Consider the following 16,444-nt stretch of genomic DNA (forward strand, 5'->3'; position numbering starts at 1 on the left):
ATCGGTCTGTAAGGGGAAGACCTATTGAGTTTCTGACCAAAACAGGAACAAATGCTATTTACATTCACTCTTAGCCAATCAGAGCCCTAGCAATAACCAGGTGAGGTTTGGCCTGGGACCTATTGACCAATCAGTGAAAAAAAGAAAAAGGAGAGCTGCACCTCTTGCCAAGAACTCTACAGACCTCTTTGTTGAAGCCAGGAAAAGATTTTTTGTTTGATATCTTGCAAGATTGGCTATCCAGAAACACAGGCACACATGACACACAAAACCACAGCTTTTTATTTCCTGTCCCTAAAAGAATTTTCCTCCTCTGATTTCCCATTGATTGGGTACTACAGATTACAGCCTATCAGGAACACCTAATTCCCCCCAACTGATTCCCCATACTGATTACACCTGATAAGGTGTTTCTTATTCTCATTTATGGTTTCCTTTTACAAATTTTGTTTCCTTTGATCCACTCCTAACCTTTAGATTTTAGTTTCATTTCTCTAAGTTTCATAACTCTGTAGAAACTAAACCCTCATCCAATTCTAGGGGGAGAGAGGGAGGGAAAGAAAGGGGAAGAGGGAAGACAAGAGAAGAAAAAATAGAGGAAGTCTTGGGTGGCGTTGGTAGAGGGCCTGAAGTACAGATTAAATTATTCTCTGTGGCAAGCAGCGAACAACACTGATAGGGTTTCAGTTCAATCCTATAATCCTACCTTCCATGGAGGTCTTGAGTAGCCCCACCTTGTGTCCAGATAGAAATCCAAATTATGTCAAATCCCTGAAGTTGAATTTACCCCATAAATCTATCTATGATTATACCATCTTTGTTGAATCTTTGTTGGGGTGAGCCTGCCAAGGCACTCTGCCTTATGTTGTCCTTTCTCTCATTCTCCCCTTGCCTCATGGTGTATTTCTCCTTTTTATAGCTAACTCCCTCTAAGGATTTAGTCTGTCAGTCAATGGAGTACTCCTACCTCATGGCATATTCCTTTAATGGATTCTTCCAAATTCCTTTCATTGACATCTATCTCATTTACCATTCCTGGAGTCTATTGTATCTCTTCATTTTGTCTGTAACCTAAATAAACCTACCTTTTGCCAAAGATAATGGCCGTTGTGAATTTATCACATGAATGAACCCCAACATTGGTGGCTACATCAATTTCATTTGGTGCTGTAACTCAAATTCATGAGAGACGGGAATGGGGAAGGACAGAGAGGAAGAGAGGGAAAGAGGGAAAAAAGGGAGGGAGAAAGGGAAGGAAGAAGGAAGAAAACTGAGGGATAAAGGAGGGCTGTGCTAAATTACTATTCTCATTTTCCCCTCGAACCATCTGGATTCTGTGGCAAGTTTTATAAATCAAGAGACTGGAAATGGAATTTTAGCTGAGACTTGAAAAAAGCCAAGGATGCCAGGAGTTGATGAGGAAGGAGAATATTCTAGATATGAGAGTGGTGGGAGAATGGGGAAGACAACCAGTGAAAATGTACAGAGTTGAGACATGGAGTATTTCACACCTTAGCTTTTTTTTTTTTTTTTTTTTTAAAAGCTCATCACCCTGTCTAACTTCAGGATAATGGGTTTTTTTTTTTTTTTCCTCTCAAACTTATTTTTGCCATCCACTTCCTTGTATATGGACATGGAAATGAAGCCATGGATCCTTGAAATAACTAGAAAGAATGTAAGCTCAGAGATGGAGGAGAGGGAGAAAATCTGGTGGGTGGGTGCAAAGAGAACTAGTTTGAGAATCAAGACTCAGAAAATTGGGATTTAAGTCCTATATCTGGCAATTATAACTATATATTATGATCTCAGGAAGTCACTTCACAGATCTTAAGAAGAGACAGCCTCTGTCAACAAATCCTGCTTCAGGGGTAGATTCTCTATGGATGGAGTACTGGACTGGGAAACATAAACAACTAAATTCACAACCCACTTCTAAGATCCACTAGCAGTGTGATCCTGGACAAGTCATCTCAACCTCAGTTTCTTCCCTTGTAAAGTGAGTGTGTGGGAAAAGGTGAAGAACTTACAAATTCTAAAGTAGAGCAAGCCTTATAGGCCTCAGTTTTGGCTTCTCCAGAGTCACATGATTTTAGAAAAGGCCTGGATTACGTGACTGAAGAAGCTGTACATCATCTTGTCTACTATATTCCACTGACCAACTAGGGGAACAGTAGACTTATGTGACCAATCACAACATATAGAGGGCGGGATTTTGGAGCATCTTTGTCTGAAATGTATAAAAGCTGTAAGCATTTTCAAGGCTCTGGCCCTATCCTGCTGTGAAATTTTGCTCGCAGACCAGGATGGGGTCTACTTCTCGAGATTCTAATAATTCTGCTTTCTATGAGTGATCTCTGTAGTAGTCAATTTGGGTAGGTCTTTTTGTCCCAAACAGTTGGGGGCTCGTCCGGGATGGAGTCTTTGGGGGAGATGGCTGTGCCCACGGAGCAGTTTTCTCCATGGTCTCTGGCTCTGGATGGGCAGCCTCCCTCCCTCTTTAGACAATGACCCAAGGCAGGGGTACTCAGTGGAACACAGAATTGAAGAAAGAAGACAATAGACAAGTCCTGACGGCCAGCACAGTCTAGAAGATCTACGTGTAGCTCGAGAGGTAAGCGCGAGTCGGAGCCTGGAGGTCTATTGGCTGAGGGAGAAACAAGCTCTCTAAAAGAACTGGAGGACTGCTCAGACCCCAAGGAAAGGGCTTTCGAGAGCTCTCTCAGGTGACTGTTGGTGTGAGGGTGACCTACACCGGTACTGATCTCAGTCCAAAGTTGTATGTCAGGACAAGGTGCAGGGAATTCTGACCAATAGTCCCCTTGGGAGTTGGTTAAATAACTGGGATAATGTCCCGAAGGACAAAGGGAAAAGTCAAAAGTTAATTAAATACTTCTGCTTTGTTCTGGGAGGACCTTCCCCGAAAACCTGGACTGGGTTCAGGGTGGTAGAAGCAGTCCATGAATTTATCAGGATGCTAGCTAGGGAATTCAAGAAAAATAGAGCTCTGTGTCCGTCTATGTGTCTATGTTTGTCTGCTTTGCATTCTGTTCTGTGTTAAAAGTTAGCAAGCTCATAAGAGATAAGAATTCAGCCTCTGTGTTGCAGGCTTGGAAAAATATCAGGCTGAATTGTTGGGGGGAAGAGGGGAAGAAGGGGAAAAATAAGAACATAGATTGAAAGTCTGGAAAGATTTGAGAAAATAGAAGAACAGTGGCTATCACTCCTATAAACAAGGAGCCTGTTATCAGGACTCAGAAAAAAAAAATTCAAGGTAAAGCAGGGATTGGTGCTTAACTCTTTCCTGGTTTACTAAAGAAAAGATGTTTGAATGGAATATCTAGGTAGATTTCAGGAAATTTACAAACTAAAGTACTGGTTAATTTAAAAATAATTTTAAATTGGTATGTTGGAAACAAGAAACTACAGATATTGGAAGGGAGGAATAAAAATAGAGTAAGAGAGGTAAATAGTTGAACACGGGGGCGCTCTGACCTGTTGGACCTGTGGGAAAACTAGGCATACTTCCAAAAAAAACCCATTTTTTTCCTAGGAGAAGAAAGAAAAATCATTATTAGCAAGTTTGCTTTCATGGAATTAGAAAACAGAAAGTTTAAGAAGGCTAAACTGGGTAATTGTTTGTCTGCAACATTTGATTAAGAGTTTTGGGAACTTATATTTTAAAGAGGTACTATAATTTTGAAATTGAAATAAAATTGAAATTGGAATAATTTTGAAATTGAAATAAAATTGAAATTGGAATAATTTTGAAATTGAAATAAAATTGAAATTGGAATAATTTTGAAATTGAAATAAAATTGAAATTGGAATAATTTTGAAATTGAAATAAAATTGAAATTGGAATAATTTTGAAATTGAAATAAAATTGAAATTGGAATAATTTTGAAATTGAAATAAAATTGAAATTGGAATAATTTTGAAATTGAAATAAAATTGAAATTGGAATAATTTTGAAATTGAAATAAAATTGAAATTGGAATAATTTTGAAATAATTTTACTCTTGCTTTGCATATGTTAGGTTTATTAACAGGATAAAATCTTAAGAATTGTTTGAATATTGTGGCCTTTACAACCGAAGAGAAAAACTTTTTTTTTTGCCTTATTGTTTGGTTGGACTTCATATTAAGATAGAGGTTATTAAACAAAATGCCAATAGCTTACCTTAGGGGGGATCGTGTTTGTATCTCCCTACTTAAGTGGTATATTGCTTTTAAAAAATATTGAGTAATTTGTAAACTATATTATGAGTTTTTATAAAATTTGGTTCAAACTTAATTGTGAATCTTGAAGTTTAAAGTTTTTTTTCTTAAAAATGTGATTTAAAGACAAGGAACAAGAGAGATTGATTTACAAAAGCAATTATTGTTTGGGAGTGTTTAAAGTATGTTGGAGAAGGTTTGAGCAAGTAGGCATTGGAAGGAGAGAGACAGAGAGATGGGAAAGGAGAATGAAGGTGATTTAAGAAGGATTGATTATTGGGAACAAATGATTTCAAGAAGAAATAAGTGGAAAAAAGAGGGCTGTGCTAAATTACTATTCTCATTTTCCCTCGAACCATCTGGATTCTGTGGCAAGTTTTATAAATCAAGAGACTGGAAATGGAATTTTAGCTGAGACTTGAAAAAAGCCAAGGATGCCAGGAGTTGATGAGGAAGGAGAATATTCTAGATATGAGAGTGGTGAGAGAATGGGGAAGACAACCAGTGAAAATGTACAGAGTTGAGACATGGAGTATTTCACACCTTAGCTTTTTTTTTTTTTTTTTTTTTTTTAAAAAAAGCAAAATGATTGATATAATATTCAATTTATGGAACATCTACTTGGGTATATAAGAATTGTGTGAACGTTCTGGGATAAACTTCTTATTGTCAAAAGTCTTACAATATGTAGACAATCTTCTTGTGGCAGGAAGGAGAAAGAGTGATCTTGTCCAAGTCACTATCAATTTGTTAAATTATTTAGGAGCACAGGGACTGAGAATTTCTTAAGAGAAATTGCAACTTATGAAATGTGAAATGCTATTGCGACTGCCCTTCACCTCCAATCCCCCTCTGCTAGCTGGCTTCCTGTTGCAGCTGCCCATATTGCTATCGCAATCCCCCCTCACCTCTACTGAGAATAAAGATTGAAGATTTTTCCCTTAACCTGAATTCCTGACTCCAGCTGATTTTAAATACGCGGGCATCACATTTGGCACCCAAACGTGGGAACCAAGGACCCTACTTTCACTGAAGAAGTTTCCAGTGACCAGGAACTTGGGTGAGTATAATAGACAAACAGGGAACTTATTTTCTTAAAGACTAATGTGACAGATCCTAGCTAAAGATTCTCCATTCCCCCATCCCCTCTCCCCACCCCCACCGAGGAGTGGTGCTATAGAAAGCCTGCTTAAGCTAATAGAAGATCAAGGGCTACTTGTAACTTGGGAACAGACAGCTAGACTTCTTGGTACATTAAAACGCACCTCCCCTTGGTTCTTAGAGGAAGAGCAAATCTCTCCAGATAATTGGGCAATGAATGGTCAACAGCTCTCCCCATATTACAATGAAAACGGTCCTCATTCAATTTCCATTAGCAGTGTGATCCTGGACAAGTCATCTCAACCTCAGTTTCTTCCCTTGTAAAGTGAGTGTGTGGGAAAAGGTGAAGAACTTACAAATTCTAAAGTAGAGCAAGCCTTATAGGCCTCAGTTTTGGCTTCTCCAGAGTCACATGATTTTAGATAAGGCCTGGATTACGTGACTGAAGAAGCTGTACATCATCTTGTCTACTATATTCCACTGACCAACTAGGGGAACAGTAGACTTATGTGACCAATCACAACATATAGAGGGCGGGATTTTGGAGCATCTTTGTCTGAAATGTATAAAAGCTGTAAGCATTTTTAAGGCTCTGGCCCTATCCTGCTGTGAAATTTTGCTCGCAGACCAGGATGGGGTCTACTTCTCGAGATTCTAATAATTCTGCTTTCTATGAGTGATCTCTGTAGTAGTCAATTTGGGTAGGTCTTTTTGTCCCAAACAGTTGGGGGCTCGTCCGGGATGGGGTCTTTGGGGGAGATGGCTGTATGCACCCCAAACAGAGACAGGTGCCCACGGAGCAGTTTTCTCCATGGTCTCTGGCTCTGGATGGGCAGCCTCCCTCCCTCTTTAGACAATGACCCAAGGCAGGGGTACTCAGTGGAACACAGAATTGAAGAAAGAAGACAATAGACAAGTCCTGACGGCCAGCACAGTCTAGAAGATCTACGTGTAGCTCGAGAGGTAAGCGCGAGTCGGAGCCTGGAGGTCTATTGGCTGAGGGAGAAACAAGCTCTCTAAAAGAACTGGAGGACTGCTCAGACCCCAAGGAAAGGGCTTTCGAGAGCTCTCTCAGGTGACTGTTGGTGTGAGGGTGACCTACACCGGTACTGATCTCAGTCCAAAGTTGTATGTCAGGACAAGGTGCAGGGAATTCTGACCAATAGTCCCTTTGGGAGTTGGTTAAATAACTGGGATAATGTCCCGAAGGACAAAGGGAAAAGTCAAAAGTTAATTAAATACTTCTGCTTTGTTCTGGGAGGACCTTCCCCGAAAACCTGGACTGGGTTCAGGGTGGTAGAAGCAGTCCATGAATTTATCAGGATGCTAGGGAATTCAAGAAAAATAGAGCTCTGTGTCCGTCTATGTGTCTATGTTTGTCTGCTTTGCATTCTGTTCTGTGTTAAAAGTTAGCAAGCTCATAAGAGATAAGAATTCAGCCTCTGTGTTGCAGGCTTGGAAAAATATCAGGCTGAATTGTTGGGGGGAAGAGGGGAAGAAGGGGAAAAATAAGAACATAGATTGAAAGTCTGGAAAGATTTGAGAAAATAGAAGAACAGTGGCTATCACTCCTATAAACAAGGAGCCTGTTATCAGGACTCAGAAAAAAAAAATTCAAGGTAAAGCAGGGATTGGTGCTTAACTCTTTCCTGGTTTACTAAAGAAAAGATGTTTGAATGGAATATCTAGGTAGATTTCAGGAAATTTTACAAACTAAAGTACTGGTTAATTTAAAAATAATTTTAAATTGGTATGTTGGAAACAAGAAACTACAGATATTGGAAGGGAGGAATAAAAATAGAGTAAGAGAGGTAAATAGTTGAACACGGGGGCGCTCTGACCTGTTGGACCTGTGGGAAAACTAGGCATACTTCCAAAAAAAACCCATTTTTTTCCCAGGAGAAGAAAGAAAAATCATTATTAGCAAGTTTGCTTTCATGGAATTAGAAAACAGAAAGTTTAAGAAGGCTAAACTGGGTAATTGTTTGTCTGCAACATTTGATTAAGAGTTTTGGGAACTTATATTTTAAAGAGGTACTATAATTTTGAAATTGAAATAAAATTGAAATTGGAATAATTTTGAAATAATTTTACTCTTGCTTTGCATATGTTAGGTTTATTAACAGGATAAAATCTTAAGAATTGTTTGAATATTGTGGCCTTTACAACCGAAGAGAAAAACTTTTTTTTTTGCCTTATTGTTTGGTTGGACTTCATATTAAGATAGAGGTTATTAAACAAAATGCCAATAGCTTACCTTAGGGGGGATCGTGTTTGTATCTCCCTACTTAAGTGGTATATTGCTTTTAAAAAATATTGAGTAATTTGTAAACTATATTATGAGTTTTTATAAAATTTGGTTCAAACTTAATTGTGAATCTTGAAGTTTAAAGTTTTTTTTCTTAAAAATGTGATTTAAAGACAAGGAACAAGAGAGATTGATTTACAAAAGCAATTATTGTTTGGGAGTGTTTAAAGTATGTTGGAGAAGGTTTGAGCAAGTAGGCATTGGAAGGAGAGAGACAGAGAGATGGGAAAGGAGAATGAAGGTGATTTAAGAAGGATTGATATAATATTCAATTTATGGAACATCTACTTGGGTATATAAGAATTGTGTGAACGTTCTGGGATAAACTTCTTATTGTCAAAAGTCTTACAATATGTAGACAATCTTCTTGTGGCAGGAAGGAGAAAGAGTGATCTTGTCCAAGTCACTATCAATTTGTTAAATTATTTAGGAGCACAGGGACTGAGAATTTCTTAAGAGAAATTGCAACTTATGAAATGTGAAATGCTATTGCGACTGCCCTTCACCTCTGATCCCCCTTTCACCTGCAATTTCCCTTCACTTCTGCTGGCTGCTTCCTGTTGCAGCTACCCATATTGCTTTCTCAATCCCAACTTCACCTCTACTGAGAATAAAGATTGAAGATTTTTCCCTTAATCTGAATTCTTGACTCTGGCTGATTTTAAATACGCGGGCATCACATTTGGCACCCAAATGTGGGAACCAAGGACCCTACTTTCACTGAAGAAGTTTCCAGTGACCAGGAACTTGGGTGAGTATAATAGACAAACAGGGAACTTATTTTCTTAAAGACTAATGTGACAGATCCTAGCTAAAGATTCTCCATTCCCCCATCCCCTCTCCCCACCCCCACCGAGGAGTGGTGCTATAGAAAGCCTGCTTAAGCTAATAGAAGATCAAGGGCTACTTGTAACTTGGGAACAGACAGCTAGACTTCTTGGTACATTAAAACGCACCTCCCCTTGGTTCTTAGAGGAAGAGCAAATCTCTCCAGATAATTGGGCAATGAATGGTCAACAGCTCTCCCCATATTACAATGAAAACGGTCCTCATTCAATTTCCATTGAGGCATTCTATGTATACAATATAATACAGTTGGCCTTAAGATACCTTATAAGTTATAGGAAAAAAAAAAAAAAAAGCTCTAAGAACAGCCAAATGGGGAAGCCTGAGATAAAGGAGGAAGACAAAGAATAGATTAATGACTATATCCCCACAGGACATGGAGACTTAAGTGAAGCTCAAGGGTGAGGTGAATCTGAGGCAGCTTCAGCCCCACCTAAGGAGCAGGTAATTGACTTGTCAACTCCACCCTCTGGGATGGAGGGAGGAGGGGTAGTGGAGGGGGGTGGGCAGTGACAGCACCAGCACCTCCCCACCAGCATCTACCCTCTCCTATGAGTAGATTGCAAAAGGGACTAATTAAGGCCAAAGAGGATGGGGAAAATGTATTGGAATTTCAACACCACATTTTCCCTATAATTCAACAGTTTAATTCTTCAGGTCAAGAAAGTAGAAAATACATTCCTTTTGATATAGAAATCCTGAAAGACCTGAAAAAAGCTTGCACTCTTTATGGGGCTACATCAGCTTATGTTAAGATGTTATTACAGAATTTGGCTTTTGAAATCTTGACTCCTAATGACTAGAAATCTATGGCAAGGGTATGCCTAGAACCTGAACAAAACTACTTGTGGCTTTCTGAATATAGTGAGCTCTGTAGGATACAAGCCCAACAAAATAGTCAAAGTGGAGTTCGTGCTGCAATCACCTGTGACCTACTAACAGGTGTAGGTCCTTATGCAAACGTCGCAGTACAGATTAATTATTCCATAGCAGCATATGAGCAAATTGCTGCTAATGCTATCAAAGCGTGGGCTTCTCTCCACAATAAAGATGACAAGGGTGGGGCCTTCACAAAAATAACACAAGGGCCAAATGAACCCTTTGCTGACTTTGTGGGACGTTTGCAGACAGCTATCACAAGAAGGAATGGAGAAAATTCAGTAACAGACATTTTGATAAGGCAACTTGCTAAGGAAAATGCTAATGAGATTTGCAGAAGAATTATACTAGGACTGCACAAGGATGCTCCTTTAGAGGAGCTTATAAGGCGCTGTGCCACAGTGGGCACAAATGCTTATTATACCCAAACTATGTTGAATATGGAAAGACAGGGTCCTTCTTGGCAAAAGAATTCTAGAGAAACTTGTCAATGCTTTCAGTGTGGTAAAGTAGGAAGTTTTAATTAACTGTATTGATGCCAATTATTTAAAGGAACTCCAAGGATAATAGTTTTTGCTTCTGTCCTTTTGAAAATGTTTTTGTTATGGACACTATGTAGCTTGGAATTTTTCTGTGTATTGGGTATTTTTTTTTTTAAAAAAAGCAAAATGATTGATATAATATTCAATTTATGGAACATCTACTTGGGTATATAAGAATTGTGTGAACGTTCTGGGATAAACTTCTTATTGTCAAAAGTCTTACAATATGTAGACGATCTTCTTGTGGCAGGAAGGAGAAAGAGTGATCTTGTCCAAGTCACTATCAATTTGTTAAATTATTTAGGAGCACAGGGACTGAGAATTTCTTAAGAGAAATTGCAACTTATGAAATGTGAAATGCTATTGCGACTGCCCTTCACCTCCAATCCCCCTCTGCTAGCTGGCTTCCTGTTGCAGCTGCCCATATTGCTATCGCAATCCCCCCTCACCTCTACTGAGAATAAAGATTGAAGATTTTTCCCTTAACCTGAATTCCTGACTCCAGCTGATTTTAAATACGCGGGCATCACATTTGGCACCCAAATGTGGGAACCAAGGACCCTACTTTCACTGAAGAAGTTTCCAGTGACCAGGAACTTGGGTGAGCATAATAGACAAACAGGGAACTTATTTTCTTAAAGACTAATGTGACAGATCCTAGCTAAAGATTCTCCATTCCCCCATCCCCTCTCCCCACCCCCACCGAGGAGTGGTGCTATAGAAAGCCTGCTTAAGCTAATAGAAGATCAAGGGCTACTTGTAACTTGGGAACAGACAGCTAGACTTCTTGGTACATTAAAACGCACCTCCCCTTGGTTCTTAGAGGAAGAGCAAATCTCTCCAGATAATTGGGCAATGAATGGTCAACAGCTCTCCCCATATTACAATGAAAACGGTCCTCATTCAATTTCCATTGAGGCATTCTATGTATACAATATAATACAGTTGGCCTTAAGATACCTTATAAGTTATAGGAAAAAAAAAAAAAAGCTCTAAGAACAGCCAAATGGGGAAGCCTGAGATAAAGGAGGAAGACAAAGAATAGATTAATGACCATATCCCCACAGGACATGGAGACTTAAGTGAAGCTCAAGGGTGAGGTGAATCTGAGGCAGCTTCAGCCCCACCTAAGGAGCAGGTAATTGACTTGTCAACTCCACCCTCTGGGATGGAGGGAGGAGGGGTAGTGGAGGGGGGTGGGCAGTGACAGCACCAGCACCTCCCCACCAGCATCTACCCTCTCCTATGAGTAGATTGCAAAAGGGACTAATTAAGGCCAAAGAGGATGGGGAAAATGTATTGGAATTTCAACACCACATTTTCCCTATAATTCAACAGTTTAATTCTTCAGGTCAAGAAAGTAGAAAATACATTCCTTTTGATATAGAAATCCTGAAAGACCTGAAAAAAGCTTGCACTCTTTATGGGGCTACATCAGCTTATGTTAAGATGTTATTACAGAATTTGGCTTTTGAAATCTTGACCCCTAATGACTAGAAATCTATGGCAAGGGTATGCCTAGAACCTGAACAAAACTACTTGTGGCTTTCTGAATATAGTGAGCTCTGTAGGATACAAGCCCAACAAAATAGTCAAAGTGGAGTTCGCGCTGCAATCACCTGTGACCTACTAACAGGTGTAGGTCCTTATGCAAACGTCGCATTGCTATCGCGACTGCCCTTCACCTCTGATCCCCCTTTCACCTGCAATTCCCTTCACTTCTGCTGGCTGGCTTCCTGTTGCAGCTACCCATATTGCTTTCTCAATCCCAACTTCACCTCTACTGAGAATAAAGATTGAAGATTTTTCCCTTAATCTGAATTCTTGACTCTGGCTGATTTTAAAATATGCGGTCATCACACCTGTTGGTCGTAGTGGACCATCTGACCTCATGGGTTGCCTGGGAAACTGCCTCAGCAGTTGTAAAAGGATATGTGAGCATATCATTCCAGGGTATGGGTTGGTGGATCAGGTAGATTGGGACCAGGGCACCCATTTCACAGCTAAGATCCTCTAATCTGTGGCCCAAGTTCTAGAAATATCATGGTACTTACATACCCCATGGCATCCGCCCTCATCAGGCAAAGTGGAAAAGATAGATAAGGAAATTAAACAGCAACTGACTAAATTGGCTGAAACACAATTGCCCTGGACCAAGTATCTTCCCCTTGCCTTATTAAGAATAGAATAAAACCCCGAAGGGATGTGGGATTATCACTTTATGAATTATTGTATGGTCACCCTTATCCAAAAGGGATTCAAAATTCTTCCTTGGATTCAATATTTGAGACCAAAGATTTGTTTTTAAGGAAATATGTCATGTCTATACTGCAACATCTGAAAATTTTACCACTAAAAGGGCTCATTGCTCAGACTCCTCCCTTAGGATTCACAGGGCATAAGTTCTAGCTTGGAGACTGGGTCCCGATTCAGACGTGGAAGGAGGACAAGCTGACCCTGACCTGGGAAGGACCATTCCAGATCCTCTTGATATCAGACACATTGTTGCTACACAGGAAAGGGGGTAGATTCAGCATTCCAGAATTAAAGGACCAGTGGACACTCCAAGGATGTGGATTTCTAAACTGAATCCAGAGAATGAGCTGAGACAAATATTGAAAAGGAACTGATGAACTCTGCATGTAAAATCTTGATAGTGGTATTGATCTGGGGTACCTTATTGGGGTATTGCCTAAATCAAACAGATACAGGGCCCTGGATGGGAGAGAGTAAGTGTGAATGGACTTTAATTCGTCAACCAGAGAGGGTAGATATCATAGATTGTAGTGAGTATAAAAACAGAGGGAGCAAGTCAAATATTGTTTGTAATATGGGTCAGTGCTTAATTGTGTCCAGCAGCATTTATTAGGGGGTAATGAGGGATGTTTGAAGGAATTTAGTTGAAGCCTATTTGTTGAACACCCCATAATCTATTCAAAGTGATGATGCTAATGGGTGAGGAGATGCCTGGCCCCCAGCACAGATTATCAAGGAATATGGACCGGTGACATAGACTCAAGATGGTAGTTGGGGATATTGGACACCAGTATATATATACATACACACACACACATATATATATATATATATATAACATATTAATTCAACTGCAAGCAGTCTTAGAGCTAACAGCTAACCAAACTGCTCAGGCCCTTAATCTATTAGCCAATCAAGCCACCCAGACAAGAAAAGTAGTTTTATAACCTAGATCAGTTTTAAATTTTCTCTTAGCGGAGGAAGGAGGAAGGAAGGGTCTGTGAGGAACAAAACTTGTCCACCTGTTGTATGCAAATTAATAATAATGGACTAGCAGTAAAAGAAATTACTAAGGGCATTCGCAGGATAGTTCATGTGCATGTACAAATTTGGAAATCTCCCTTCACAAATAGCTGGTGATCTTGGTTTGATGGTGGCTGGTGGAAACAGCGCTTATGGTGCAGACATTGCAATCAGTGGTATTATTCTGTTGCCACTATGTTTACCCTGTATAATTACATTGGTAACAAGAATAGTTCAAAGATCACTGTGAAGAATCTTATATATGGAGGATGCCACTAAAATGATGATTTTACAGAAAGAAGGATGGGAGGCAGTAGCAGGGGATGATCCAGATGAGGAGATTAACAAGCAATGTGTAGAGATGTTAATTGAATTTAACCACAATGTTAGTTCTTCATGGGGAAATATATGTACAAATATTTTTATGAATAACGGGGGGGACTGTGTGGGAAAAGGTGAAGAACTTACAGATTCTAAAGTAGATCAAGCCTTATAGGCCTCAGTTTCGGCTTCTCTGGAGTCACGTGATTTTAGATAAGGCCTGGACTATGTGGCTGAAGAAACTGTATATCATCTTGTCTACTACATTCTACTGACCAACTAGGGGAACAGTAGATTTATGTGACCAATCACAACATATAGAGGGTGGGATTTTGGAGGTCTTTGTCTGAAATGTATAAAAGCTGTAAGCATTTTCAACGCTCTGGCCCTATCCTGCTGTGAAATTTTGCTTGCAGACCAGGATAGGGTCCGCTTCTCGAGATTCTAATGAGGATAATTCCTATAAAATCTACCTCATTAGAGGTAGTGTAAGACTCAAATAAGAAAGCATTTATTAAGTACCTACTATATACCAAGCACTGTGCTAGATACTAGGGATGCTGTAATGGGCTGAGGCTTGAGTTGATGCACTGAGGTCCCAAGCACATGAGGCTAAATAGTAATTGGACCATACTCTATTAATATATAAGCTTGGAGAAAGAATGGCCCCCACCCACTCTTTGTGCAAGTCCTGATGTGTTGTATAGGAAATGACGATTTTGGTGGGTGGAGGCAGGGGAGTGGAAGAGGAAGGGGAGGAGAGATTTTTGGGATTGCCATTGCCACGGTTGGCTCGGCTCACTTCTCTCTCTCTTAGCTGGCTTCCTGTCGCAACTGCCTATATTTGCTATCGCAATCTTTCTTGCCTATATTTGCTATTGCAATCTTTATTCACCTCTTCACTTCAATAAATATTGAAGATTTCCCCCTTAACCTGAATTCCTGACTCCGGCTGATTTTAAATACGCAGTCATTACAGGATGCAACAGTAAGACATTCTCTGTCCTCACTAAGCTTACTTATATTTAATAGGGGAAAACAATAAACAGAAAGGGAGTAGAAAAGGGATAGTGTTGTGATAGACAAGAAATGGTTGAGACCCCTGAGTTTGGATAAGAGAAAAGTGTTGTTGTTCAGTCATGTCCTATTCTTCATGACATCACTTTGGGGTTTTCTTGACAGAGATATTGTCATGATTTCTTATTCTCCAGCTCATTTCATAGATGAGAAAAACTAAGCAACAAGATTAAATGAAGTGCTTTGTCCCAGGTTACCCAGCTAATAAGTGTCTGTGGCCAGAATGGAATTTAGGAAGACGAATCTTCCTGACTCAAGGCCTGATCCACTGAAATATCTAGCTGCCTGAGAAAAAGCTAAACTTCAACTATTAGAACTTGGCATCTCAGGGGTAGAATTCAAGATTGGAGGGAAGGAAAAGGGATCCCTGTGCAACAAGAAAACTGTTCGGCTCTGCACACGTATATTGTATCCAGGATATACTGTAACCTATTCAACATGTAAAGGATTGCTTGCCATCTGGGGAGGGCGTGGAGGGAAGGAGGGGAAAAATCGGAATAGAAATGAATGCAAGGGATAATGTTGTTAAAAATTACCCTGGCATGAGTTCTATCAAAAGTTATTTAAAAAAAAAAAAAAAGAAAGAGACAAGACTTGGAAGGAGAAAATAAACTTTTGGATTAAAAAAAAAAAGGAAAAGGGAGAGAGGAGTGATAGATGGATTTGAAGATGGATGGATGGATGAAAGTGTTGTGGATTCTGATCAAGAAAAGCCAGAAACTCACATTGCATGAGCAAAGTACAAAATTCTAGTAGGGGGAAAATGGAAAGACCTAAGAAAAGTTGCTTTGCAAAGTGCTTTGCAAACTCTAAATTGCATAAAAGTCTGCAAACTAGGGTCTGTGTACTTCATGGAAAAACATTTTGTTACATGTATTTCTATGTTTCTAGTCCTATGTATTTTATTTTATACATTTAAAAGTATTATTCTGAAAAGGGATCCATAGTTTCTCCATACTGCTGTCAGGAGCCAGGACACACAAAAAGTTGGATATGTTTGTCTCTTAGTCACTTAGTCTCACTGGGACTCATTCCCAATGAGATGGTTTGGGCCCTATGACTTTTAAAAATTTCCTTTCAACACTGGGAAATGAATGTAAACTGCTTGCATTTTTGTCTCTCTTCCCAGGTTATTTTTACCTCCTGGATCCAATTCTTCCTGTGCAATAAGAGAACTGTTCGGTTCTGCACACATATTGTATCTAGGATACACTATGACATTTTTAACATGTATAGGACTGCTTGCCATCTAGGGGAGGGGGTGGAGGAAAGGAAGGGAAAAGTCTGAACAGAAGTGAATGCAAGGGATAATGTAAAAAAAAATTAACCAGGCATATGTACTGTCAATAAAAAGTTATAAAAAAATAAATAAATAAAAAAGAAAAAAATAAAGTTTCCTTTCAGTTGAACATTCTGATTCTGACATCCCCTTTCAGCTTCCTCCAATGTCTTTCTTCTTATATAAAGTGAAGAAACCACATTACTAGCTCATTCTGCTCTGCATGTGCTGCTCTACCTGGTTTGTGTGTACCCTCTGGCATCCCATTACTGCCCCTCTTTCCATCCATCTCCTGTGTGTGGTTCCTCTCCCTCCATTCCTCATTAAATTTAAAGCTCCTTGGGAGTTTTTTTTTTTAATTTTAAATTTTAAAAATTTTGTTTATTCATCAATCAATTAAATTAATTGATTAATTAATAATTAGTTATCGATTGTATCCCCAGATTGCTGATGTTGATTGAATGAGAAAAGCAGAACCAAGAGAACAATTTATACAATAAATGCATTATAAAAACTTCGAAAGCCTTAGAATTCTGACTTTAATCCTACAGAATTAAGAATAAAGACCGTCTAATCAAAAGACTCAATATGCAG

This window comes from Antechinus flavipes, chromosome 4 (assembly GCF_016432865.1).
Source record: "Antechinus flavipes isolate AdamAnt ecotype Samford, QLD, Australia chromosome 4, AdamAnt_v2, whole genome shotgun sequence".
In the NCBI taxonomy this organism is placed as follows: domain Eukaryota; kingdom Metazoa; phylum Chordata; class Mammalia; order Dasyuromorphia; family Dasyuridae; genus Antechinus; species Antechinus flavipes.